The sequence below is a fragment of the Haemaphysalis longicornis genome, unplaced genomic scaffold (genome assembly GCF_048455015.1).
Source record: "Haemaphysalis longicornis isolate Haplotype H1 unplaced genomic scaffold, Haemaphysalis longicornis Haplotype H1 scaffold_6, whole genome shotgun sequence".
Classification (NCBI taxonomy): domain Eukaryota; kingdom Metazoa; phylum Arthropoda; class Arachnida; order Ixodida; family Ixodidae; genus Haemaphysalis; species Haemaphysalis longicornis.
The window spans coordinates 58,400,955-58,426,620 of record NW_027526407.1 but is presented as its reverse complement, the minus strand read 5'-3'; the positions used below and the strand labels follow the sequence as shown (position 1 = coordinate 58,426,620).

General features: G+C 47.4%; 1 protein-coding gene and 1 pseudogene across 2 annotated transcripts in view; one reads left to right on the top strand and one right to left on the bottom strand.

Moving 5' to 3' along the window:
• The window catches only part of LOC144141578 (uncharacterized), a 229,365-nt gene that overhangs the window by 83,432 nt on the left and 120,267 nt on the right, over nucleotides 1-25,666 (top strand). The window lies entirely within an intron of this gene.
• Nucleotides 9,130-10,119, bottom strand: LOC144141654 (sphingolipid delta(4)-desaturase DES1 pseudogene; annotated as a pseudogene).

Sequence of the window (25,666 nt, the reverse complement as noted above, 5' to 3'; positions counted from 1 at the left end):
GCATTACTCAGCGTGAAGGAAACATCACGCACACCTGAGACAAAATGTAAGCACATATCAGATAGTACCAGCTTTCTTTTGATTAGGAATACACGTTTGATTGGTTAGTACGATAGAAACTAAGAAAACAGTGTCTTAAATGGTGTCAAAAAGACGCTAGATAAGAAAAAACAAACACTAAAACAAAAGATGGCGGCTCGAGCTACTCCGAGAACAGCAAAAACGAAACGTCGCAGCAGATGGTGCACGAGCAATGCGAACGCGGGAAAATTGAATCGAATTTAGCAAACCTCTATACTGCAGTTATCGTGGGACGAGCGTGAGGGGTGGGAGGTGCACCAGATGACTATCGTCTTTCGACGTCATTTTCAGCGAGACAAGCAACCACGCGAACGTTTTTTTTTTTTTCTACTTTGCTTTAACTTTTGTCCCCCAAAGTTGACGCCATTGTTGTCTTGAAGGGGCCACGAAGGCAAAAGACTAGCTTGGTTCAACTAAAAAGACTGCTTCAATCCGAAAACAATGATGCCAATTTACTTCGAGATACTAAAGAAAAAAAATAGCAGTGGCTTAGCTTGGCTATGCCAGGATATACGTAGCGTGAGCTAAGGTTCAGCTGGTTATTCCTTAGCTTTCCTGGTTGTCTAGGATTAGGTGATTGTCATGCTTACTGCTGCTAAAACGATTTCCAATCCAATCCGATCCAGTCCAGTCCAGTCCAGTCCAGTCCAGTCCAATCCAGTCCAGTCCAGTCCAGTCCAGTCCAGTCACTGCTTCTCGCGCATGCGCAGCACAGCTCTCTAGGGGCGACGCGAAACGGCTATCAAGCGGCTCCGGAGCAGTGTCAGACTTGGCTACTGCGCAACGGAGACGCACAGCTGGGCACGCGCCGGCGCCAGTGCGTCTGCCGCGGCTATGACGTCACTCCTCTGGAATGCGCATACCGGCGAATATGCAGACCCAGTTCTTTACACACCCGTACTCCAATTCCAATCCAATCCAAGCCAAGCCAAGTCAAGCCAATCCAGTTCAATTCAATCCATTACTCCTAGCGCTTGCGTAGCACGGCCCTTCAAGGTCCACGCTAAACTGCTTAAATTCGGCCAGTGTAGCTTACGCTACAAAACACAATCAAGCAGTGGCGGCTCCACAACTACTTCCCGGCGATTTATCACTGACGTCACGGAATCTTGTTTGCGTGATTGGCGGCCCCCGTCCTAAGCCACCCCCAAGAAACATGGATGGGCGGTTGTAATGGAGCCCCCAGTTCCATTTGATCGTATCTCTTGAATCCTAACGTGCAGTTCACACTGTTAACCATATTTTTAGTGCTGGCACGCCACTCGCACCCATTCCCGTCACTGTAGCGCGAAATTTGAAGTCTTGAGTATTTCAAATAAATCAAGCAAATCATTTTTTTTTTATTTCCAGATAAAACTGGGTGGTTTCCTGAGTAAAGGTGCATAAGCAGCTTGACGGAGCCCAAGAAACCACTACAAGGTTCAGCGACAAGCATAATCACAAAAATACAAGTTGCATAGCAAAATAGCATTGCAATAGCATAGCAAAACAGCATAGCACTTGAACATAGCAAAATAGCATTGCAGAAAATAAATGGTTTACAAACACAGAAATGGTTTACACAGTTTCAAAAATTCACAATACTTCACAAAGCGCACAAAATAAGGAACAACAAGATGAGAATCCCATTACCTGGAGGTCATTCAAAACATAATTACCGTAATATGTATACCGCAAATCTGAAATTAAGGAAACAGAAGTAATCAAAAGGGTCATGCGACAAATCTGAAAAATCTCGTCGAGCTTGTTTGTGTGAGAATTTGGTTATATTGTGATATTTGTTCAAAACCGATGGAAGGTTACGGGCCAACATTGCTGGCGAAATTTTCTTGAGTTTTCTCGGTTAAAACGTCTTTTGTGGGTGGAATGGATTTGAGTGAGTCATCAAAAAGTAGTTTTTTTGAAACTTAACAAAGTTGCATTGTACCCCTGTGACCCTTTTAACGAGCGCCCGTTCTCACCCCCTCACCCGAATAATTCGCTTTTTGTGTTTCAAGGACAGGATTGCTCATTTCAAACGGCCATGCCAAAGCGCTTGCCTCATGCTTAATGGTCAGTGTACGGACACCACATTAGCCGAGTACGTCCGCTGTTCTTACCATTAGGGTCACCGTATGCGGAGCCTCTCGCACCCATCCGACCGTTATTACAACGCTAAGGGTGTCACTTCGAAAGCTGATGTAGTTAGCGCCCGTGGCGCACGTTGACTGCGTTTAGGTAATGCCCGATAAAGCAGGGCGTTGTAAGGGTGCGGCCAAGGCTGTACTACATGTGGGCATAAATATATAGAAACACTCGCTCGCCTCACGTTCTTGGCATCGGTTTGCGGGTAGCCGACGCCCGGTTCACGGGCAGAAAAAAACAGAGATTGTTACGAGTTTTTGCGCAGCGTTCGCCTTGTGGGAAGAAGAACCGGTCAGTGGTTGTCACATTACCCAATAATGCGCGTCCATTTTACTTTCCTCGGCCATTTTCCGACAAGTCAAAAATGCTGCCCCAGTTTTCTTGTAGCCCGCGACACGCAACTTGCGAAACCGACGGTGGAGCCTACGCTAACACAAATATTCATGCGTGCCACATTCTAAAACGATTTACTCTTTCAGCCGAAATAGCCCATACACACTTTTACGAAGGAAAGTTTGACATCCACCTTTGTAGGTTTGTGGTTTGACATCCACGTTTGTAGCCGTACGGCTGCATTGAGGTGGATGTCAAACTTTCCTTCGCAGAAACTTACTCCGCCTTGGGCATTTCCCCTAAATCTGGTCGATTAACACCTGTACTTCACTTCGAGTTGCTGATCAATTCACTCTCGCGCAAACAACGACTAGCCTCCTGGTTAGCTCAGTTGGTAGAGCGACTGTTCCGGTTAAGCGGAGGTCCTGGGTTCGGATCCTGGACCGGGACGAATTTTTCTTCAACTGCGAAGTTTCTGAGGAAGCTGTATAGCTTTCCTTTGTAACCGTACGGCTGCATTGAGGTGGATGCCGAACTTTCTTTCGAGAAACTGACTCCACCGTGGGGATTTCCCCTGAATATGGTTGACTGACACACAGTTTTATTCTCGCCTTAGCGTGTCTATATTTTTCGCACGATGGCAGTATCGCGCAAAAAACCGTCTTTAAAGCATCACCTCGCCGAGAAGACAAGCGACGTGGTATGTGGCAACGCAACTCAATTTTTTGCGTTGGTGGCGAGGTTAAAAAAAAAAAAAATACACCATCTTCCCGTAGGGGAACCCTGAGTATAGTATGCGAAGCAGCCATGGGGTCGACTCAAGTTCCCATTAGTTTTCAGTCCGTCGTTTCCGTTGACGTTCAGCTTCGCGTGCCTTCGTTGTATCAGCAGCTTCTTGACGAAGTTTGAATGAGTAAAGGACATAAGGCGCGTTCGTAGCACATGCTCCCGTCTCGGTTTGTAGCGCAGTGGAAAGAGCGCCTCGTACCTCCCGTTGCGGCCAGAGAGTCGTGGGATCGAAACCGGGCGCCGCCTAACTATTTCTTTTTATAGTGGACTGCGCTGACGTCAGCCCAAACGCCGACGGGGCTGAAGAGACGCGCATGAGCAGTGGAGTGCGGACGGCGGACAACTACAACGAGGGAGGGAGGGACACAGCCCCGAGCATGAGATGCTTCGAATCTAAAAAGAAGAAAATGTGGAATGTCGCGAAGAAACTTGCAGACCCCCTAATGTGCCCCGATGTACCCCTCGAGGTCCCCAAACCCCAGTTGGAGAACCACTGGTCTAGTCAAAGTCTAGACAGCCTTTTATGCGCCTAGATATGGTAAACAGAGATAGTCCTACAATGAAGCTAGGCGTAATCCCTGCTCGCCTATGTCGCCGTGAAAGGTTCAGTGTTGGGCATAATCAGACGAGGACGAAGTAAGCGGAGAGAGAGAGAAAATAAAATATTTTTATTTTTCCAACAGAGGCCGATGTGTGGGCCTCGCTCCGTGGAAGGCGTCCGTAGTCCGGGATGCCTTGACTTCGGCTGGCTGTCCGTGCTCGGGTCACCAACTTAAGCTGGATATCCGGGTCCGGGCTGGCCAGGGAAGCCCTCCACTGCTCGAAGGTTGGGTTGGAAAGGGGGGGGGGGGGGGGGGGGGGGGGCAAGTCTGGAGTGGAATATCAATACAGTCGTCTTCTCTGATTCCGCGCATTTACAATTCGCTTGCATTTCCAATTCACTTCAAGGATCACGCAAGACGAAGTTAAACTACGACCGAATGTAATTGCGTAAATAAGGTTATAATGCGTCATGCGCGATAATATCTTGGACGGAAGCTAGTCGAACTAACCAATCGGCGAGATTATAGAACGGAAAATAAAGTACCGTAAGGTTCCGAAAGAAAGAGATATCAAGTGAAAAATACTGGATGAGCGACCTTTTGGGTCAGGTGCGAAAAATTACAAGGGTCGCCACACCGTCAACCGAAACTGCGGAGATAACAAGAAAAACTACAAGGTGGGCGAACTTTCGGGTCAAGTACGGAAATGGCAAATAAGTGACCACGTCGACACATGAATACAGGATTTGTATTTACATTGATCACTCGTCGGCGCTGAGGTCATCGCTTTTCAGGCGGTGGGTGATGTTTCGGGGGAGGGCGTTCCCTGTGCACTCTAAGGTAATATCAAATTACTGATTACAGCGCGATCTCAATCCCCATTAAAATTTGTTTTTTTTTCCTTTGCGCAGCCCTAACGAGTGGCAGTCGTCGCGGCAAAACACACCTTCCAACGGAAAGCGCAATTTTCGTGCCCCAGACGCTATCAATCAGACATCAGTCTCCCGAGTGCGCGCAAGCCTTCCGCCCATATTCCAGGCGATGCGTTTACCGGCGGGCTTTATCCCCCCCCTCCCTCCCCTTTCCGGCTACGAATCCCTCGATCACGACAACCTAGCTACACGTGTGAATCAGCGAGTGCGGCAAAGCAACCAAAAAATCGACACGATTGCTGCTCGCCCAAGGGGACCCACGACTGCGTCGATTTGTGCCTGCGTCGCGAGGCTTCATTGCTTCATCAAGAGCAATCAACCGCGACTTTGAGGGATCGCCTGCTGTCTCCCTCTCTCTATCTCTCAGTCGCACATTTTCTTCGCCTACTTTCCCAGGCGCTTAGGGACTCCCAATAATCCTCCGGCAGCGAGGCATCACGGGTGGTGCCCGAAGTAGCTGCCCGAAGTTGCCCGAAGTAGCAAGACCTCCTGCTTTGAGGATGGTCTGGGAACTTGACGACAAATCTCGCTTCTGTGTCCATTTCGTGGAAAGAGAGAAACGGTGCGAGGGGGATATTCTTTATATAAGACGAGATTAGCGCCCACGGTGCTGTCTTCGTGTAGCGGATTGCGCCCGCGATGAGGACGTGTTTTCATAAGGCGATATTATAGGTGTCGATCCTTGAAAAGGGATTACGCGACGACCTGTCGGCGTCTCCGCAACTGCCAGGATGATGGATGCGATAGATGTCTCGCTAAGTAGGAGATCTATCGACTCGTCGGCGTTTCCTTTCAGGTCTTCCGCTTCTCCTTCGGATAATCGTTGAAAGCGCGCTTTCTCCAGCGCAATAGTGTCGAAAGCCGACGGTAGACGTAGTGAGTTTCGTAGCGTTCGATTCGCGCCACGCGCGGGTTGTTTCCTGATGGATTAAGTGAGAGACAGACGTATACGAGGCGCCCCGCGTGGGAGTTTATTCCGGAAAATGGTGTGTTAGACGCGCGAGGCGGGAAGGGGCGCTCCTTGCGCAACCGGCAATGCCGAGTTTCGAATAAGCGACGGAGTCCTTCTGGTTACGGCCGCAAAATATGTAGCTTGGCGTGTGTGAAAAAGTGAGCGAGTGAATCTTTTATAGGAGCAAGGAGGGCGTGTGCCGTACGGTGGGGAGAGGATTGGAAGGAACGGGATTACTAATTAAGGGCCGTATTCAAAAAGAGCATTCTTTTTGAGAGGCGCCTCAAAGTCTTCACCGTTGTCGGCCCCAGTTGGCCTACTCGCGTCAGACCAGTCTTAACTGCAAAGCCGGCAATTTCTCGTAATAAAGATTTGCTTAATCCAGTGTGTGGATCATTGTGTAGGGTGTAGGGGGGTAGGGCGGCAGGTTGGGCAGGTTTGATTTTGGGAACTTTCGAGGGGAAAGGGAGCCAGAGAACCATTCCTCGGGCACTTCAGTCCACCTACATGTTTTGAAGGAGAAAGCCCAGCAGTAACCAAAAACGTATTTACTGCTACATCGGGTATGTGTCTGTTATACGTGACAGGTTTGAAGAGAAGCTCAAAATAAGGAGCCAGAGGTTTAAGGCTCCAGCTTGGAGGTATAGACTTTAAGACCGTTATTACGTTCATCTAGGACCGCTGTTCTATGCCCGTTCCTAGACACCGGAATGACGATGTGCGGTAGACAGGGACAGCTTGGTCAGAGCAGTCAATGCTTACAGAGCTCAAAACGCGGAAGTTGAGCCCGGGCACTTCTGATAGACCACATGCTTGGCAGTTTGCTAATAAAGGTGTGTCAATCCTTATGTACCCATAGGTCTTTGTAGGCTCATCTTCCAAATTCGCGTTTCCTCAGTACAGCATTTTATTCGTTCACATGCATTGTACAAAGTCGGCCGCTTTATAGGTCCGGAAAGTAGTAGTAATACTCGTTTTAGTGAAAGCGACTACTATACTGTACAGCGTTTGATCTGAAGAAAATGAAACAACACGAAACTAGTAAGCCTTTGTTCACTTTACATTACATCGCATGGGGGATTGGCCAAGACTCGGATAAAAGGTTCGTGCACCAAACTATTAGTGAAGACGGGCTTTTTTACTTTCAGTAGGTTTGCTTCACCGGAGAGTTCATTTTCACATTTGAAGCAACGGAACTTTAGCAGGGAGAGCTAAATTGCCACCATTTTTCGCCATCCATACAAGTTACCTTTGTTCATCAATTCCCTGGTTCATCAACGTTTCCCTGGTCTATCAATGCTCTTCAAGAAGGCGACCAACGCGAAAGCGATCGCCGCACGTTCAGTGGCAGACGAGCAGCGGTCGTGTTCCGAACGCACTCCCTCTGAACGTGGCTCACTCACGCGCGCGCGCCGTTGCGGATCCATTGTTCATCTTCACTGGACGCTTTTGTTTTCCCTCTCGTCTTCTATCGTTCCCCGCAACAACAAACGCGTGCCGCAGGGTTCCAACTTAGCTCCGTCGCTCTTTTTTTAGCGCCGGGCCACATCATCTTTGCTCGCTATGCGGGCGGCGGTGACCAAAACAACTGTACGGTCATCATTGCCCGAGAGTCTTTCTTTCTTTCTTTCTTTCTTTCTTTCTTTCTTTCTTTCTTTCTTTCTTTCTTTCCTTCTTTCTTTCTTTCTTTCAAAATTCTCTCCTTCCTCTCCCTGGCGAGGCTAATAAGGCGCTGCCGGTGACTTCAAGTGACCGAAGCTCGTGTGCGCACGTGCGCGCATCGGTATGCGCCTCCACCTCCTCCCCCTCTAGCGCTGCCCGCTGGAGGATGGAGAGCGGAAGAAGTGGATGAGAGAATGAGAAACAAACAGCTCCGGCGTGACCCGTCAGAACCGCTGCTGCCCGCCGTAATGGTCTTCCTCTGCGGCCAAGCGCTGCGGCATGCCTCACGCCCGCAGCTACCGTTCCTCGCTGGGTGCCGCCGTAACACGGAGATTGTCGGTAGCTGCCGCGTCGAGGTCTCGGGTGGAGATGAGATCACACCGTTGAAGGGAGGAGGCAGAAAGGGCAAAGGAGGAGGATGCAGTGTTGTTGAGACTCGGTGCCGATGGTTAAGGTTGGAATCTGCATGGGGGTCAAAGTGAAGTGGCTACTGGATTGAATTCTAAGCTGTTGATGGACAACACCTGACACAGCACAGATATGGGCGCTCACTCACTCACTCACTCACTCACTCACTCACTCACTCACTCACTCACTCACTCACTCACTCACTCGCTCGCTCACTCACTCACTCACTCGCTCGCTCGCTCGCTCGCTCACTGGATCAATCCATCATCTATCGATCCATCAATCGATCAATCATTCAATAGACCGATCCAAATAAAGCCATAACGCAATTTTTGACCGAACTAAGGGAGTTTAAGAGAGTGATAAATAAATAAATAAATAAATAAATAAATAAATAAATAAATAAATAAATAAATAAATAAATAAATAAATAAATAAATAAATAAATAAATAAATAAATAAATAAATAAATAAATAAATAAATAAATAAATAAATAAATAAATAAATAAATCTGGCGCCCTTCACAATAAGTTATTCTACAAACGGTGAAAATTTAAAGAAAGAAGAATTTGTCACAGACCAGACAAGTACAAGACACGAAACATGATTGACTGGGGCGGCATAAAAACGAGCGCTTGAAACAAAACCGGATTGTTTGCAATTTGCGACTTAGCGTATACTTCTCAGTCAATTAGTTTAATGAAACTTTGAAGGACTGACGTTTTATCCTGTCTGACAAACGCCGGGTGACCAGTGTCGCGATGGCTTTCAGTAGCGGCGGATTCATGTTTGTTGTATTAAAACTGCGTCTAACAGTTGCCCTTATGCGTGTCGGGATAAAACAACTGTTATGTAGCCATTTGAGCATTCGAACATCATATATATTGTTTCGGTATAGTTCTGATAAAACACGACTTCCAGCGAAACACGGCGTTCAATGGCCAGTAAAGCGACAAAAAAGTCCCCCACTATCGTTCCGGGCCCGTTAATCGGTGGGTGCTAGGTGTATTGTCTCGGCGTACTAGCAACATAGTCGTCAAACTATATTACGAACGTGGTTACGTCCTTGCAGGTTATCGCTGGAACAACACATACATCCAATCTTATCTTATAACAATGGCTGGGACGTCATGCCCAGCTAACGGTCCTCATAGTGGCGGTTCATTGATCTATAAAAATGACTGCTGGTCGTCTGCTATCCTTGCGGCAATTTTACCGCCGTACCTCGTTAATTTTTGTAAGCTTTAATGGAGTTGCAGGACTATTATTGAGGTAAAAAAAGGACGGCTGGACGAGGGGATTTTGTTAGTCTACCGCTTCGAACTGCTCGTTGTTGAGTTTCCCCGCCGTAGTCCTCTTGATGCGCGCATACGGTCCAATGTTAGGATCCACGACGAAGTCGTAAAGAACCTTGACCCACGAAGTGTGCTGGAGACGGTCGTCGTAGAACTCACGGGCAATCTTCTTTACCATCGGTAGCTTAGAACCCGGCACTTCGGGGAAATCGTGGTGTTCCACGTGGTATCCCGCGTTGAACGCGATTTGGTTGAGGCAGCCGTAGTAAGAGTACGTCTCGACTCCCTGCTGGAACACGCAGTGCTCTGACACGAAGTGTCCCGCCATCGGATGCAGGCCCATGGAAAAGAGCGTGCCCCCGATCAAATAGAAGACGACCTTGTCGCCGCCGTACAAGAAGACGAGGCCGTCGAAGGACAGCTGCACCACGGTGTTGATCACTTCGAGAACAGTGACGCGTTTCGTGTGGACCAGTTCGGTCCTGAGGGTGTAACAGAATGGCTGGAGGAACAGCCACAGTAACTTAGTACCGGTGCGGTTGAAGATCCGTGCTTCCAGGTCTGTGGGAAGCTCGACGTCCGTCTCGTCCACGCCCTGGTACCGGTGGTGGTCCATGTGGTACCTGCAGAGGGCCACCGAGGTCGGCAGGCCGACGGGAAGGTTGGCGAAGATGCCGAACAGCTTGTTGGCCAGGGGCCATCTGGGGCCGAAAGCCTGGTTGTGGGCGATCTCGTGCATTGCCAGTACGAGGGCGTGGTTGACGAAGGCCCCGAAGAGGTAGGCCAGAAGGACGACCGTGAAACAGGAGGCGTCGCGGATCAGCCAGACCATGAACAGCTGCGTGAAGACCAGGGCGACGACCTGCCACTTGAACCAGGGGTCGGGGCTCATCAGGCTCGCGATCTCCGGGTGCTTCTTGAGGATCGCCGCCCGCCGTGCGGTGTGCGGCTCGGCGTCGCTTGTCCATTCGAAGTCTGTGCGCGAGACGTGGGCACCCATCGGGAACGGTTCCCCGAGCTGTGCGGGAATGCGGCGAACGATGATCTTCACGCCGGCCGGCCACCGATTATGATGACGATGATGATGATGTTCCTTGGTGAAAGAGAGAGGGTACGTACCCAATCATGGGATCGGCCAATCAGCGAGAAGACGTCCTCTTTGTCCCTGTGTTGTTATTTGCGCTATAGGTTGTATTCATTGACGAGGCGCGCATGCAGGCAACCATGTGAGTGCACCGTCACTGGTTACGTCGGGCTCCGCGGAATGGCGGTACTTGTCTGTGCTAAGCACATGATGTGTGTTGGACGTTCAAAACTCTACCCTACCGAACGAAAACTAATGACTCGACTCCAATGTGAGTGCGATTAATAACATCTCTGGTTACACCAACATTGAGAATAGGGTTGAAACTGAGCAGACGACGCCCGCCGGCGTTGTTCTTCTGAGGTGCGCGGGTGTAGTGGCACAAGCCGCGCCATGTCCGTGGTGCCTCGGCCATGTCCGTGGCCGTTTCCAGTGTTGCCAAGTGAAGAAATTGACACCTGAACTTTTCAGTGAATACCATCTATACGACTGACACACGGCGATGGCAGTGATCTTATTTTGATTGTGGTGTGCGTTCCTTGGGGGAGGTTGCGGAGCGAACAAAAAAGAGAGTTCCACTTTATGCATTAATGATCCGTCTATTGATGTATAAAACATCAAAAAGTCTGTTATTAAAATTGTGTTTTGGTCGTAGAAGAGAAACGTATAGTTGCTACAAAATAAGCTGTTGGAAGTATGTATATATGCTTATTTCTTCAGTTACAATCATGGCTGGTTATTGGTTTTTGTTATCATTCGTTTCTGGCCACTGTACATAAGAGAAGGGTCCGAAGATTTACCTGCGCGATTACGTTTTTTGTTTTTTTGTTTTTTTTTTTGAGTCAGGTTTTGGTGCATTCCCGGCCTTGGCCGCTGTTCTCGACTTGTGAAACTTTCCGTGTATTCGCCATATTAACCAGAAGCACCTGTGTGATTGGCTTTCAATACTGTCACGTGCTTCCGCTACTCGGCTTGTCACGCTCAACTGCCGGGAGCGATTAACAAACCTTACACCCAGAAAACGCTCATGCACAAGATGGCGAATTCACGAAATGTTTTCGTGAGTTGGGAATAGCAAGGACCCTTTATACTACAGTCGAATTTCGTTGTAGCGAAGTAGTATCAAGACAGTAATTTAGTTCGTTATATCCGATATTTGTTGTAACAGTAAAGCTAAAAATCGGTTGAAGCCAATCGGTAATCCGGCTCCCGCAAAAATCCTTGATACAAAAACGCATTATTTTAATCTTCGAACTTACTATAAGCAACGTAGCCCTTAATTATCTTTCTCCTTGTGGCATTTCAAGCTCAATGAACCAGAACATCAAAGTTGAAATTACAGCAGAACAAACTTCATTTGAAAAAACAGGCCTGCGTTCCTATTTTTTCGAGGAAGGATGTGATGTGTGTCAGGTGGCTATTCACAGCACCGAGCAGGATAATGTTTCCCACAGAGTCCACGAACAAAACGGCCTTTTCTACTTCTGCAGTTTCGTACGCCGAGAGTTTTTCGGAGTAGCTTCTGAGCCTACCGGTCAAATATTTCATCGTTATATCCGATTGCGAGCGCGGCACTCACAGTTTCACTTTTGTTATAAAAGAATAAGTGTCACTGGCATGAAGCGTGACCAACCATAGTTCATAGTTAGTTCGCTATAAGCGGTTATTCGCTGTATCAGTGTTCGTTAAAACGAGGTTCAACTGTACCTGCACGCCGGGCGTTGGTTTAGGTTTGTCCATTTACTGCGTGGTTTACCTTTCGTACGGAACCCAGCGTGTCGAAACCAATACAGTCTAGTCCACTTATAACAATATTCAAGTGCCAGGGAAATCCCATCGTTATAACCGATAATTGTTATAAGCCGGTTGCGAAATAAAAAGACGGAACAGAACTCAAAACATTTTATTCGCATGCCAGCAAGGTGGTATACTACTACTACTAATTTGCGGAAAAGAAGCCACAGTCGGTCACCTTTTTTTGCCGCGTGTGAAGCTAGCGCAAATTTTTTCCAAGAGCATCTATGGGTGCTTCACATAGCTGAGGTAAATGTCCTTGGAGGAAACGAAGTCCCCGAAGGACTGTGCCACGCATTGGGCCTCCTACGAAGACACTACCTGAGTAGGCTGCGCAACCGCGTCATTAGAGTCGTCACTGTTGCACTTTTGGTGCACAATATCACCGGATTCAATCGTTATATGCGATAAGGTGGCACTGAAGAATTGTAATAAGCGGTTTTGTTTTACCATAGAAAGAATACAAAAGTTGACGGTGCCATAGCTGTTCATCGTTATATCCGATATATTGTTATAAACGGTATCGTTATAAGTGGGCTCGACTGTATACGATTCTTACTTGCAGGGCGACTCCGGTGGAGCTTCAACGTCTACACCTGTTTCAGTTGTCCAACCTCACGTACACGATTGCTGAATTAGCGCATTATCTCCAATACAACTTGCGCGTATACGCAGGCGGCTACGTTGCCGGCTTAGCCGATCGTCCGCAAACTTAAGTCCGGTTCCAATCCCAAGGAAGCCGGTAACGAAGACTGCATCGCGAAGGCAGAATTGAAAGGGACCCAGCAACAGATTTTCAGCTTTTTTTTTTTAAATCTTCAATAAATTCTAGCAGAACGTAGTCCCCCAACCAAACCAGTACTTAGATTAGGGGGACGCAAAGTACCTCAGCCAAAAATTACTGCTCTATGTCCATCAGATAACTCGGAAACTCGCTCAAAAGATTTTTCTTTCTTTCCCGGTCGGCGTTTCCGACCGCTCGAATTACGTCATTGAGGCCACGAGCGGCTGTTGGCCGGTTTTCCTTCCGATGCAGTAGTGAACGTGTTCTATAGAAACTTTAGAAACAAAGCTACGAAAACAAAGCAGAAATAGAAGGCGTATCTATAGTGCGACGAGCAAATCACGCAGTGCCGCTCCGTGCTGGCGATAATTACGGCTTTCGCAGTGGTTTCAGACGCGAAGGCAAGAGTGAAAGCGTTTATCGAAAGTATGGCAGGGTCCCTTGAAGCAATGAAGGATGCAGGCTACCTTGATGTCTACTTTCAGGTCCCTTGAAATAAACAACGATGCAGGTTACTTTGATGTCTACTTTCAAAAACGTAGCCAACGCCACTCTTACGAAGAGTAATAGTGCAGCAAACCAACCCGTTCTTCGGTTTGAATGTTTCGCGCTATATAAAATTTGTGCTCCTGCTTTTGCTTACTTTTTGACTTGCCTGTCATTTATTGCAATTTATTACAGCAATGCATTTGTCTCTTACGAAACTGCTGCTTGCGTTAATCAACATGTCTGAAACGATGTTTTCGTCTGCGGTGGACCTGGCCGATGCGTCGTTCCAATTCTTTTTGCCTCGAATGTCTAATAAGTCTGCTGTCTAATTGTCTGCTATGCGGTCCGCGACACAGGCTTAACGGAAGCAGACAGTTGGCAGACGATATACATTGAGTGTGCCGGGTGAATGCTTGACGCTGGTGCCAAGCCGTATGCGCCGCGACAGCCCTACAGTGAAAGCAACTAAGATAATAAGAGCAAATAAACTTGAACGAACCACAAAGCCCCACAAAATGAGCTCTCTTGGCAATTAAGCGAAGAAAAAACCGTCGCTCCAGACAATGTAGATCCGCAGATACAGCAGCGGAGTACCGGAAGGCACGCGGGAAACGGAGCGACGACAGGAGAGAGACAGAAAAAAAAAAAAAAAAAAGAGGGAAAAAGAAATGATTCCTCCTCCATTGCCGTTACCGAGGCCGCAGAGTTTTCGTGGTGGCGACGACGAGCGTTATGCAAATATCGCGCATACGTCGACTGCACGTGCAAGGGACAGAAGACGTGTCTTCCGGTTTCCGCCGGGGGGACAACCTTCAGCGGCGGCAAGGCCCTATCGGGGACGTCCTCTATCGCCTTGCTTGTTCGTTCGCATTGTCTCTTCGATCTTTCTTGTCTTGTTTTGTTTCGAGTTGTCCGTTTGGCAGCGACACGAACACGTGACGTCCAGAGTGGACGTTCGACCACGATCAGCATGTGGGAATTACGGTCTCGCCTGCAGGTCTCGAAGACTGTAATACGTACCGGCGTTGCCACACTTCGAGCGGGTGACATTTTATGCGACGGCGCGAAGCGGGTCGGTGTACTGTGATACGAGGTCTATACGACTTGATTCTCGGTCACGACAGCTGTATTCCGGACGAAGGTGCACGCATGAATTAACAACGGAAACAGAGAGGCGGCCCGTATAGTGGCGTGAGGGGTTGTTGGAAATTGAAGTGGAGACATGCTTGGTGTTTTTCAAAGACTTGGGGAGGGAGATAGAGATAGGAGAGAACGATTCTTAATGAAACTGGCGATATCAGCCGAGCTGGGATGCCTGGCTTGCTACGCCAGATGAATTGGGTGTTGATGCGGAACGCAGTCAAGAAGCCATCATAATTCGTATAAACTAGGTGCCTGCGCGGGAAGAGAGCAGTCACTTCTGTCCCGGTCTTGCACACGTTTTCTCTATAGACCTTTTTAACTTCTTCGTCCTGGAAGCTGCCGTTTTATCAGTGGGTTGTGCTGGAAGCCTTGTAGACAGGAAGATGTGACTGCGCATGCGCAACATAGCCCAGACCATGTCCTGGTCTTATTAAAGGTTAACGGATGAAAAGGTTCATACGCTCCAAATTCCTTTCCGTCGCCGTGCATGTGCGTGTAATGATAGTATACGTTGAAGAACACGCGCACATTGGGTTGAAATTATTACAGAGCCATCTAGCACGGGGTCTTGTAACATACCGTACGGTTCATTGTTTATAATGCAGAGAATTTGGAAACCGCGTTGCATGATGACCGAGTGGGTGATGGCGCAAACTTCTCAACTCTGTGCGGCGAATGTTGAAATGCTACACATACCAATAGGCTGGTCTCTGTCCTGTAATGTAGGGTCGTTGAGTCAGTTTTATTACCACGGGAGCAATTAATGGGGGACGTTGGCGAAATTTTTGCAGTTATATTATAACGGGGGCAATAAATGGGGCACGTCGACGAAATTTTTGCGGTTCTATGTTCATTTTCGCGTCGTTTTGTCAGCAGAGCGAACGATAGAAGAGCGGAGGGCGATGGGGTGGAGAGAGTGCGTGGAGAGAGCTGTATTCGCAACAGTGGTCACGTTGCCATGGAGACAAGTCGAAGCGTGAATTGCCAGCTGCCTCTGCCTTTACAGGTTTCGTCACTCTCGCCACCGCTTGCACGCTTCGTAGAATAGAGCCTGGAGGCAGTGCATGGCGGCAAGAGAGGAATTAGAATGGCGGCGGCGAAATACCGGTACTGGTGGGCAAGAAATGGAGCGACAGGCAGCCAGGGCCGCAACGTGACCATTCGGATGGTTAGAGAGGAAAGCATGGGTGACACTGTGTACGGGGCATAGAGTTTCGTACTAATATATACAGAGGGAAATCTGGCGCTGCAGTCGCGTGCCGTCGTGGGCGTTGCCATTGCAGCTAGCGACGTTCCTCGCCTACTTGGCTTGGCTGGCCACGTGGCTTCTTTTTTCGTCTGGAAGCCAAAATCAACAAAAGAGGACAACATTTTTTTTCTTTTTCATCTTGCACGAAGCTTCTAAGTAATCACGACAACTAAATCTTTTTGAAGCTTCAATTTTATGATAACAAAACAAATTTGAATATTCTTTTACAGTAATATGGTTGCTTTTTTATTGCAGCTAGCGCCAACTTTTCAGCCTGTTCATGAGCCATGCCAAGGACAAATGGAACGTGCCTGCCCGGTACGTGACGGAACGTTCGCTGAAGCGCGGCTCCCCTAGACAGTGCCGCCAGATTTCCTTCTAGTGTATATTAGATGACACTCTACGGTACGGAGTAGATCCGAAAAACGCCGCGTTTTGGGCTCGTGAAGAGGGGGCATTAGGGCATGCGCATCGAGCCCAGCCTCTAGTTCTCGAGGGTAATTACGAGGTGCTCAAGCATACTTAAAAATCCACTAGTCTACCTTCAAATTAACTTTTAACATTTCGCTTCCACCACTGTACGGAACAGAATTGTTTCGAAGAATTTCGTTCATTTACGCCTACAGTTCAACGCCGTGTTCAGAGGGCTTTTCTGATTGAGGCGAGAAGCGAAAACGCCCGCGTGTACGAGATTTCGGCGCACGTTAAAGATCCCAGGTGGTCAAAATTAAGCTGGAGCCCTGCACTACGGCGCGCATCATCGCCTGTGTAGCGTCGGCGCGTTAAACCCTACAATCAATCAATCAATCAATCAATCAATCAATCAATCAATCAATCAATCAATCAATCAATCAATCAATCAATCAATCAATCAATCAATCAATCAACCAATCAATCAATCGTGTTCAGGGGGCCCACGAGTTTCCTGAACGGGGCATTGAACACGCCGTCCTGAACACGGCGCTCGCGTTCGTTAGTCCTGCGGCCGGTACGGATGTCAGGTTACTGATATGCGTACAGTCACTCGATGCGTTTACCATGCTATGCAAATGGAAAGGAGACACTGGTTCTGCCAATGCACAGTTTGGCACGCCGTCCCACGATTGAAGAAGTCGCTCGAAGAGTTCGGTGAACGTGGAACTGCTTCGTAAGCAGTCAGTGATCGGAATAGAGTCTTTTAATGCGCAATATTTTGTGCCTAGTTTTCCCACAGCCCCAGTCGTGTAACACCGTTGCATTTGCTCAAAAAATGCGTAATTGATAGAGAGAGAGAGAGTTAACACTTTTACTGGCTATACTATCGTAAATAGAGATAATTGGTCGAACAGATTTTTGAAAAACTATAAATACAAAAAATAGGAAAAATAAGCATTATAATAATGATCTAAATAAATAAAAAAAAGTGATTCTTATAGTAAACGACTTCAGTCTGCAACAAAATACGTCATTGGCGGAGTTTAGTCACTTAGTCTTCTTAATAGTGTAAATGTACATCATTGCAAAGAGAAACAGTGGAAAACTGTAAAAACAATGAAATAAACCAACGTACACTCTTAGCCAAAAAGGACTAACGGGGCATCGGCGTTAGTCCTTTTGGGGACTAACTGCATTGCCACTAGAATTAGTCCTTTTTGGGACTAACGGCAAGGGTACCAACTGTTAGTCCCTCTACACTTAGTCCCTTGATGGTTCAACTGTTGGTCCGCCATAAAGACTAACTGTTGGTCCCTTGCAGATCAACTGTTCGTCACCCCTGTTAGTCGACTGGAGACCAACCGTTGGTCCTCTGAGTATCAATCGTTAATCTTTCCCATTACTCCCCCTAGACCAATTGATGCTTTCAAGACTAAATGTTCATCCCTGCAAATGCTCCCCTCTGGATTAACCGTGCATACTAAAAGACGATGTGCTGGCTCGTGCAAGTACTCCATGAGTGACTGTCGTTCCATTAGACCGACAATTCAGAAGACAGGAGTAAACACAAGAGACCAGAAGCAGTATTTCTTGGCCACTTGTTCACGACAAAGTACTCACGACAAAGAAAATGTTACTTTCAAGCTTTTTATTGCAACACTGTGTGAGCAACATACACAACAAAAGTAAACCGTACTCTACTCTTGACGTTGGAGTCTCTATTTCGAAGGCCTGTACGGCACACCTTGTTGAGGCGATGCTCCCAGTATTTGGCTATTCCGGGTATACATGGCTGCTGTCCTTGGCGCAAGCGTGCTCCACTTGTCTTGAGGTACTTGTCCGTTGAGAGGAGACAGCCATCCTCCGTGACGCTGTCGGCAATGGGCGTATGTCGTCACGCTCCTGCAGAAAATAAATAGGGCAACAAAACAAGTGTTATTCATGGTAGGACGCAAAATTGAGAAAAACGCAGTTTCCAGCAGCCCTAACAAGCATCCGTAAAAAATACCTCAAAAAGCAAAAAGGAGCAAAATCAACGCTTTATGAAGTGTAGCCAAATGTGGCCTGTGAATTGCACTGAGTGTAAGACTACGGATTAATTAAGACCATGGCCACGGTGGTTAACAAGCGAAACTCAGACATTGTTGTTTTTCCGACTCCAGCAGAAAAGACGCCACTCAAACCAGCAATAGAACCTGGGGACTCATGCTCCCTCACTCAAAGCATTGAACCACTGTATAAGGGCAACAGAAAATAGAAAGATTGCTCATTTCTCGCATGCAGGTTCGCTATCATTATCAGAGGCTTACGTAGCACGAAACAAGGGCCTCTTCCCCCTCTTTCACAAGACATGTAGGGAAAGAGACGCTTCCTGTCAGCACCAGCTCTAAATCAAAATGGTTTGACTGCAATCAAAAATAAAAAGAAAACAAGAAGAAATATTTAATCATTGGAAGAAAACCTGCTTTCCTGCGCTGATGGTGCGGGTTTGTATAGAACAAGGTCATTATTGATTTCTGGCTGTGATGTCGGTGTCGAAGAATGCGTTTTTATTTCAAAAATGTATTAAGAGCCAAATTTTCTCAATGTTTAACAAATTTAACAATGTTTAAGAAATAGCCTCGGGCGAAACAAACAAAACGGCGTCCTCTCAGCTTTCTGCATGGGGAGTGGCTATGGCTGCACGTTTTTATTTCCTCTTTGCGGACAGTTCACAGTGAGTTCGCACATACATACAAAAAAAGGCTTTCAAAGAAAAGGGGCAAAAATGTTTGAGGCTGACCACGCTGCGAGCGCTTGGCTACCAGTGAGGGAGCAACGAAAATGAAAAAAAGTGAAGGAAGCTTTCGGCCACGTTAGATGAGTCACGCGAGCGTGCGCCTGCAACTGTGAAATTCATGTGAAAGGCACGGGTGACGGGTGGGTGCGGGAAGGACTGCAGGACGAGAAAACCAAACAATTTTTTTCTTTGGGGGGGGGGGGGGGGGGGGGGGGGGGGCGTTACTGCCAGTTAGGTTCGCCGTGGCGACCACAAGGAGGGCCGGTACTGGAAAAGGGGCCATTAGATGACACTGTATTCTCAAAAAAAAAAAAAAAAAACTTGCCGTGAGATACATAAAGATTCTACGATTTTGTTAGAGGATTTTTATTACGGCGGTCAGACCGCGCCTTCGAGGAAGACTTCATTTTGCCGTTCTGCTGGTGTCCGGCAGATTACAAGTTCGGGTTCCGCAAAATATGGAAAAAAAATGCCTTACTCAGCCAATTTACATCAGATTTTAACCGTTTTTGTCTAGTTTTATTCTGGACGTAGTTGCGGTTACGAGGGTGCAACTATTTTTGCCCTACTCAGCCTCAGAGTGTACGCGTCCGTTGCAGTTCCGGCGTTCTGCCAGAATTCTTGTAATTTTCCTGCTTAAAATATCACGTTTTCATTTAAAATTTAATATGTCTGCGAGTAATTCTTGTGTCCTAACAGCACCATGTTGTTATTTTAGTGTTCATATGTTTGCCTAAAAAGTTAGAGCCCTTCAAGATTCTCGGCCACGTGTTAACCACATTTTGACATTTCTGGCTATAAATGTATTAAAACTGCAATTTCAAAAGAAAAGAAGTTAGCGGTTAGCTTCCTTTTTGTACGCTGCTCCTGCTGGGACGGTTATTTATGCGGTTGGGCCACTTGTTTAAAGAGAAATTGCATTTTTACTATTTTAGGGTTAAGCAAAAAATTGGGAAAAAATATACCGAAACAAATAAAAATTAGGTCGCCGTCGGCAGTAACGCACAGCGAATCGACTGGCGTTGGTTTTAAAAAATAGCTGGCACTCTGACGCTAAGATGCAAGCTCACGAACTTCAAAAAAAGGCCGAATGGGGAAAAGCCGTCGCCGCCGCAGCTCACCTTTCGCACGTCCGTCCCCGCTGGCCGCCGAACAAGTAGAAACAAGTCGGAGGGCCCCCGCCAGGGGGAGCAACAGCAACGTTGCGGGTAAGGTCCCTAAAATTCCGTTGGTCCCATTCGCGTCGAGGGACCAACGTTTGGTCCCTTCATTTTCCACACGGCCCTAATCTTGGCGCGTTTGGTCTTTTGGGGACTAAATGTTCCTCGCGAGGCGTAATTGCTGCAGTTAGTCTTATTTTCTCCCATTTTGGCTAAGAGTGTAGTTGCTGATAGTTGGTATTTGTTGATAACCAAATTGTTGATAGCCAAATTGATAGCCAAATCCGGCTATCAACAAATCACAGGGAACACGAGCGGCGTAGGAATTCTCACGAATTATTAGATAACTCTCTGAATTTCTGCACATTTTTTTTTTAAATCGAAGCTTTCTATGATTCACTCACTTGCGCCGTGGATCGTAACACCAAGACGCACTGCAGAAAAGCCAACTTTACACAATGCGTTTCCACAACGGGACACGTATGCTGATCATTTAACGCGAAGCTTTCTTCGGTAAGAAAAAAAAAACGCACCTTGTGGTTGGAAGTGAACCTGGGTTCTTTGCGTTATGAAACCGCCGTCTATCCGATTTTGCCATTCCGACTTTTTTTTTTCTTTATAGCATGGGAAACTAGCCCGAATAATTCAAAGTCCCACCCTAACTACAATAACGGTAAATTCACTAATACATTTTAAAAGTCAGGCAGGCACACACACGCCTCAAGAAGATGCGACCAGTCCGGCGGCTGCGATTGCGCCGCATAGACACTGTACACAAGCGCACATTCCGACACGGTATGTATGTATTTATTGCACAAAAACAAGAAAGGAAGGTCCACCAACAGGCGTAAATTGTCTCGCCTAGGGGCGGACACCGGAACGCCTGCTGGTGTAGGGGAGGTGGGATAGGGAGGAAAGAGTACATAGGAATAGGGAGATAGGGTAGAGGGCTTACATAAATATATAACACATGGACGAGAATAAGAAGGGACATATATACAACGTTGGGTGAAGGAAAAGAAAACGAAACACTAGACATATAAATATCAAAATACAGGGCACGAAAATGTAGCAAAAAGGACACCTGCACACATACACACGTACACACACGCACATATACACACACAGGAAAGCTACACTAGCAGCTACACTCCACTGCAACTCGGGCAGTTATGTGAAGTTGGTCGAGGCCGTTTGGATTTTGGACTTCTTCGATAGTGATCTCAACTATATCTATATTCTTTGATTTTGCGCGTTGTGATTTATATTTTGGTGTTCTCATTTCATTTGTTCATAACTGTACAGGTAAAACACTGATAAAAATGTTTTTCAGTGCTGGATTACATTACGCCACTTCTTCCCATAGTATGCCACGCAGTGCGAAATTTGAAAGTTTGCCAATAGTTTTCGCATTCTTTAGTTTCAAAAAGTTCTTTTCGTTGCGGAAACGGAGCCGAGTGTCTTACCGAACGCTAGTTCTTTCAATTTGAACACTTAATAAAAATGGCAGCTCTTTATTATTGATAATTAACATAATTAACATTAATAATTACCATATCAATACTAATTTTAGCTCTTTATTAATAAAATAAAGCTATTTAATAATAATAAGACTCTCAACAAAAAAGCTTGCAAGAAGGTAGTAAAGGGTTGCATTTGGAAACTCCTTACGAAATTTACCACCCCCAGGACGGTACGTAGGTCCTGCCACTAAGTATGGAACCTAAATGCTATCGTTACTAGTCTAGACTATGCACTTAGTAACTGCTGCTTAACTGATACTTACATTCAGTGATAGTAACAAAATTTTGCGAATTATTGAACATAATAACTACAACGCTTTTCTCACTCTAAATCACGATAAAAAAGTTTTTGCAAATCCACATGCCCACTTGTATATGCTCACATTAAAATGCATAATTCCAAAATTTTCGCTAAAATATTTTATTTTTGCGACAAGCCCCACTGACTCTATCGGAGCACTTTCCGCTGCTGGCTATAAAAGCAAGAAGAGGAGATGTATTTCTAAGGTAATTAAGTTATACTCGCTCTCCTCGTGCATATGTGAGCATGCTCTTTTTGAGTGTCGTGTGGCCGCCACATTCTGGGTTTTAGTCAGCAGAATGTTTGAGCTTAGGCTGGGAGCCCGCACGAAATCGAAAGACCCATTTGTCAGCTTTCTGCTGTGTGTGGGTGTCTTTGTTGTGTGGCGCCAGCGAGGTGTAGCCGCCTTGCAGGCACGACCACAGCGTGCCATGTATCCCCTGTTGTGGCGTGTTCGAAAAATGGCCATAGAGCACCTGCAGCATGAGCTGGCGGCGCTGGGTGAAGAATCTTTTCTCATGCGTTGGTCTACTCGCTTCATCAAGGTTGCCAATAACACCGTGCAATGGTGTGTCGTGCCTTATTAATAAGGTGAAACTTGCGTGCTGAAAGGAGTTGTATGTTTGAGGCCAAGGCGCAGTTTAGGCAGCCTGGCTGCGCATGCATCTCTGTACGGACATAGAACGGATGTGTGTGAACTGCTGTTGTTTTTATGTTCACTCCCACGCGTGAACTATGGTGTATGAGTCTCGTGCCTCGGACACTATTGTAAAGGACCTTCGGTGCGGTGGACTAGTTGTTTTGTGAACTTCCGTGATCTTCACTTCCTTTTACTCTGTGGCACATTACGTAAATCCTGTGCTCTGTCGACCCGTGTAGTAGCTAACTACAGCGGGTCCTAGCTGTAACCTGTGTTTAATAAATTCTCTTTATGTGTGGGTTATGATAAATTCTCCTTGCCCCCCGTCCTGAGCGTTCCTCTAGTGCCGTATTGAGTTCAGTACGGCACTACGGCAGAACTTTGTGTGACTTGAAGTAGCTTGTTGCCCTCCACAAACAATTTTTGAGTAGTGGGTAAAATGACAATGTTACATGAAAACTCGTTGGATAATTTTCTGTTATTCGGGCAGCGCTGTTGCCTCTGATCGCTGCGCCCTGATATGTTGGTTACAAGAAATTCTCTTTACCCCCCCCCCCCTCCCGTTGGTTTTCTTGCTCAATTTATTTGTTGTCTAAGTGTGAGATATGTGCGTGTTGAATGTGTCTATGTCATGCTGCGCGCTGAGCCGATCCATATTGTCACGCGTAGCTTTCTACTACGTTATGCATGGTCACTTAGTAAAAGCACGAAGTACCTATAGTGGATAGTTGATACTGTGACAAGTAACTGGTTTGTGGTCTGGTAGTAAGTGCCACGACCTTTTTTTTTTATTTTTTTTGACAGCGCATTTTGTCTTCATGACCTCTTTAAGAAAAACGGAAGTGGTTATCCAACATTGATAACACAACTTTCCAACGGCTGGTGTTCTTAGCACCTTGGATGCACCGGCCGATGTCGGCCGGACATCCTTATACGTGGGGGAGTGTACACTACACTCGCGGAAGTAAGACGGAACAAGGTGGCCGCACGAAACGCGTAAGCGAGAGTGGGCTGAGGGCTAGCGGCCGCCCTACTTCCGGTAAAGCGTGCGCTCCCCGTCTATTGTTCCGGGCAGCGCTGTTGTAAAAGGGTTTGTTTCTGCCGCACGCGACGGCTTGCCTGCTCATTGTCCTCAGAGAACGCGTGCGCGGGGTTTATTTTGGAGCCTCGTATCAACCAATCACCTACGGCGGGCTCTCTCGAGGCGCGCCCGCTAGGTGTACGCTCGGGGTAAAACACACCAATTAGCTCTAGACCACGTGGGGCGCAGTTTCGATTGCGAGAAAACAAAACTGGCCGCGTGTCTACTTTATTCGCTGAAAATGTTGTCGAAGGGCTAAAGTCTTGTCGCCCCATGTCACGTGACTGTCTCTCCTGTGTCTTCCGCCAACCTCTCACGCTCTTTGCCTCTGCACCTTGCTAGTAGCAACACTCCCGTCGTCAATGTTAGAACATTCTTCGGTTAAGGTCAGAGACGAAACACAGCAAAAACAAAAAAAAATTACACCATCTTCCCTGGGGAACCCTGATGAGGATGCGAAGCATCATGGGGGTTCCGTGTGGTTCCATTGTGTTGCCGTTATGTTGAGTGATCTGGTGTTTAGTAGCGCCAGAGGGAATTCCGCATCCGGGTCCACACCGGTGGCAAAGGCACGCAAGTACTGTTGTGTTACGGTGAGTAGGCAGTGGTTCTCGAGGTGCCGAAACTCGTCCATCATGTTCTTGTCGATGTTGTCGTCTCTGTGGTAGAATCGGTAGTCTCCGTCAGCGTTGGTGAGGTAAAGGTTGTTTACGTTGGTGCACCGGCTGAGAGCAACGTACACGCCCTCCTCTTCGCAGCTTTGTCTTCTTCTCCTTCTTCTTCTTTAGCGGTTCCCCTACGGGAAGATGACGACGGGGGTTGAACGCGAAGCTATCTCGTGATGGATTCTTTGGTTGGCCAATCCCTAGGGGCATCCTGCCACAATCATCATCAGAGGCGCTGCGGACGGGGCACGGACGCGGGACATCCCCCCCCCCCCGAGCAAGAGATTCTTCGCATCTGAAATTGGCTGGCGATTACGATACCTCATAATGCGATATTTGGGCGCAGCTGTTGAGCTGTTTTGACGGTGCAAAATATGTTGAGGCAAAGAATTTCAGACGGACATGGAAGAACGGACAAAGAATTGCAACTTCAGACGGACGAAGAATTTCAACTAGGTATGGGGAACGTATTCGCGCTTTTTATGTCCCGCATACAATGAATCAGTTACCAGACGATGTTTTCTCCCTCAGTAGCCGAAAATTAATTAAGAAATGTCTATTTGAACTTTTCTATTAACTATTTGCTCTTCACTCAACACATTTTTTAATATTATTATCATTATTATTATTTCTTTTCTTCTCTTTTTTGTGTGTCCGTACCGGCGAAGCGATTGGCCTCGGTGCCGCCAACTGCCGGCCACTGCCCTTCAAGCCTCATGTGGCTTCGGCAGGCCCGCAAATGTACCTTGTATATTGCAATAAACATATATTAATATATTTGCATGGTTGCAGAAATCTTGCATTCGCAGTGGCTGGAGAAAAACCTGCGCCAGTTGCCTCGCTCATTGTTCACACATCACTCGAGGTTCTGGCGTCGGCGGTGCTGAGCCTCCGCCCTGGCAGCTCGTTTAGCTGCAGCGGCTGACGAAGAGCACGACCGGTTGCCTCACTCGCAGTTCAGCAGTCACACCAGACGGCTGCAGTGCGCTCAGGCAGCACTCACTCGTGGGTTATCTGGGCGGCGTCGGCGGCGCGAACTGCGTCTTAGGAAGCGAGCGCACATCACAGTCACTCGCACGGCCCCATTGCGTCTCGCGCCGCCACGACGAACCACCCTCCCCTTCCAATATCTCGACAGGCTCCTCCTCATGCTTCTTTCACTCTTCGGACTTGCCATCGTTCACTCGATGACACCGATGGCGACGCCCCTCAGCCCACGAACCGGCGCCAAAGGGCTGCGCCCTAAAAAGAATAAACGCACACACGACTGGCGCTATATTGAGAACTGGGTGACTGTCTTCATTAGCACTGTTGCGGCATGTATTTCTTATTAGTGCTCTGTGTCACCGCGCTGACTCCAGCATCAGCAAGAACTCGTCGGTTAGACCACAGCTGCAACAGTGCCTTCGCAGTAACGCATCTTCAAAACATCATCAGCAAA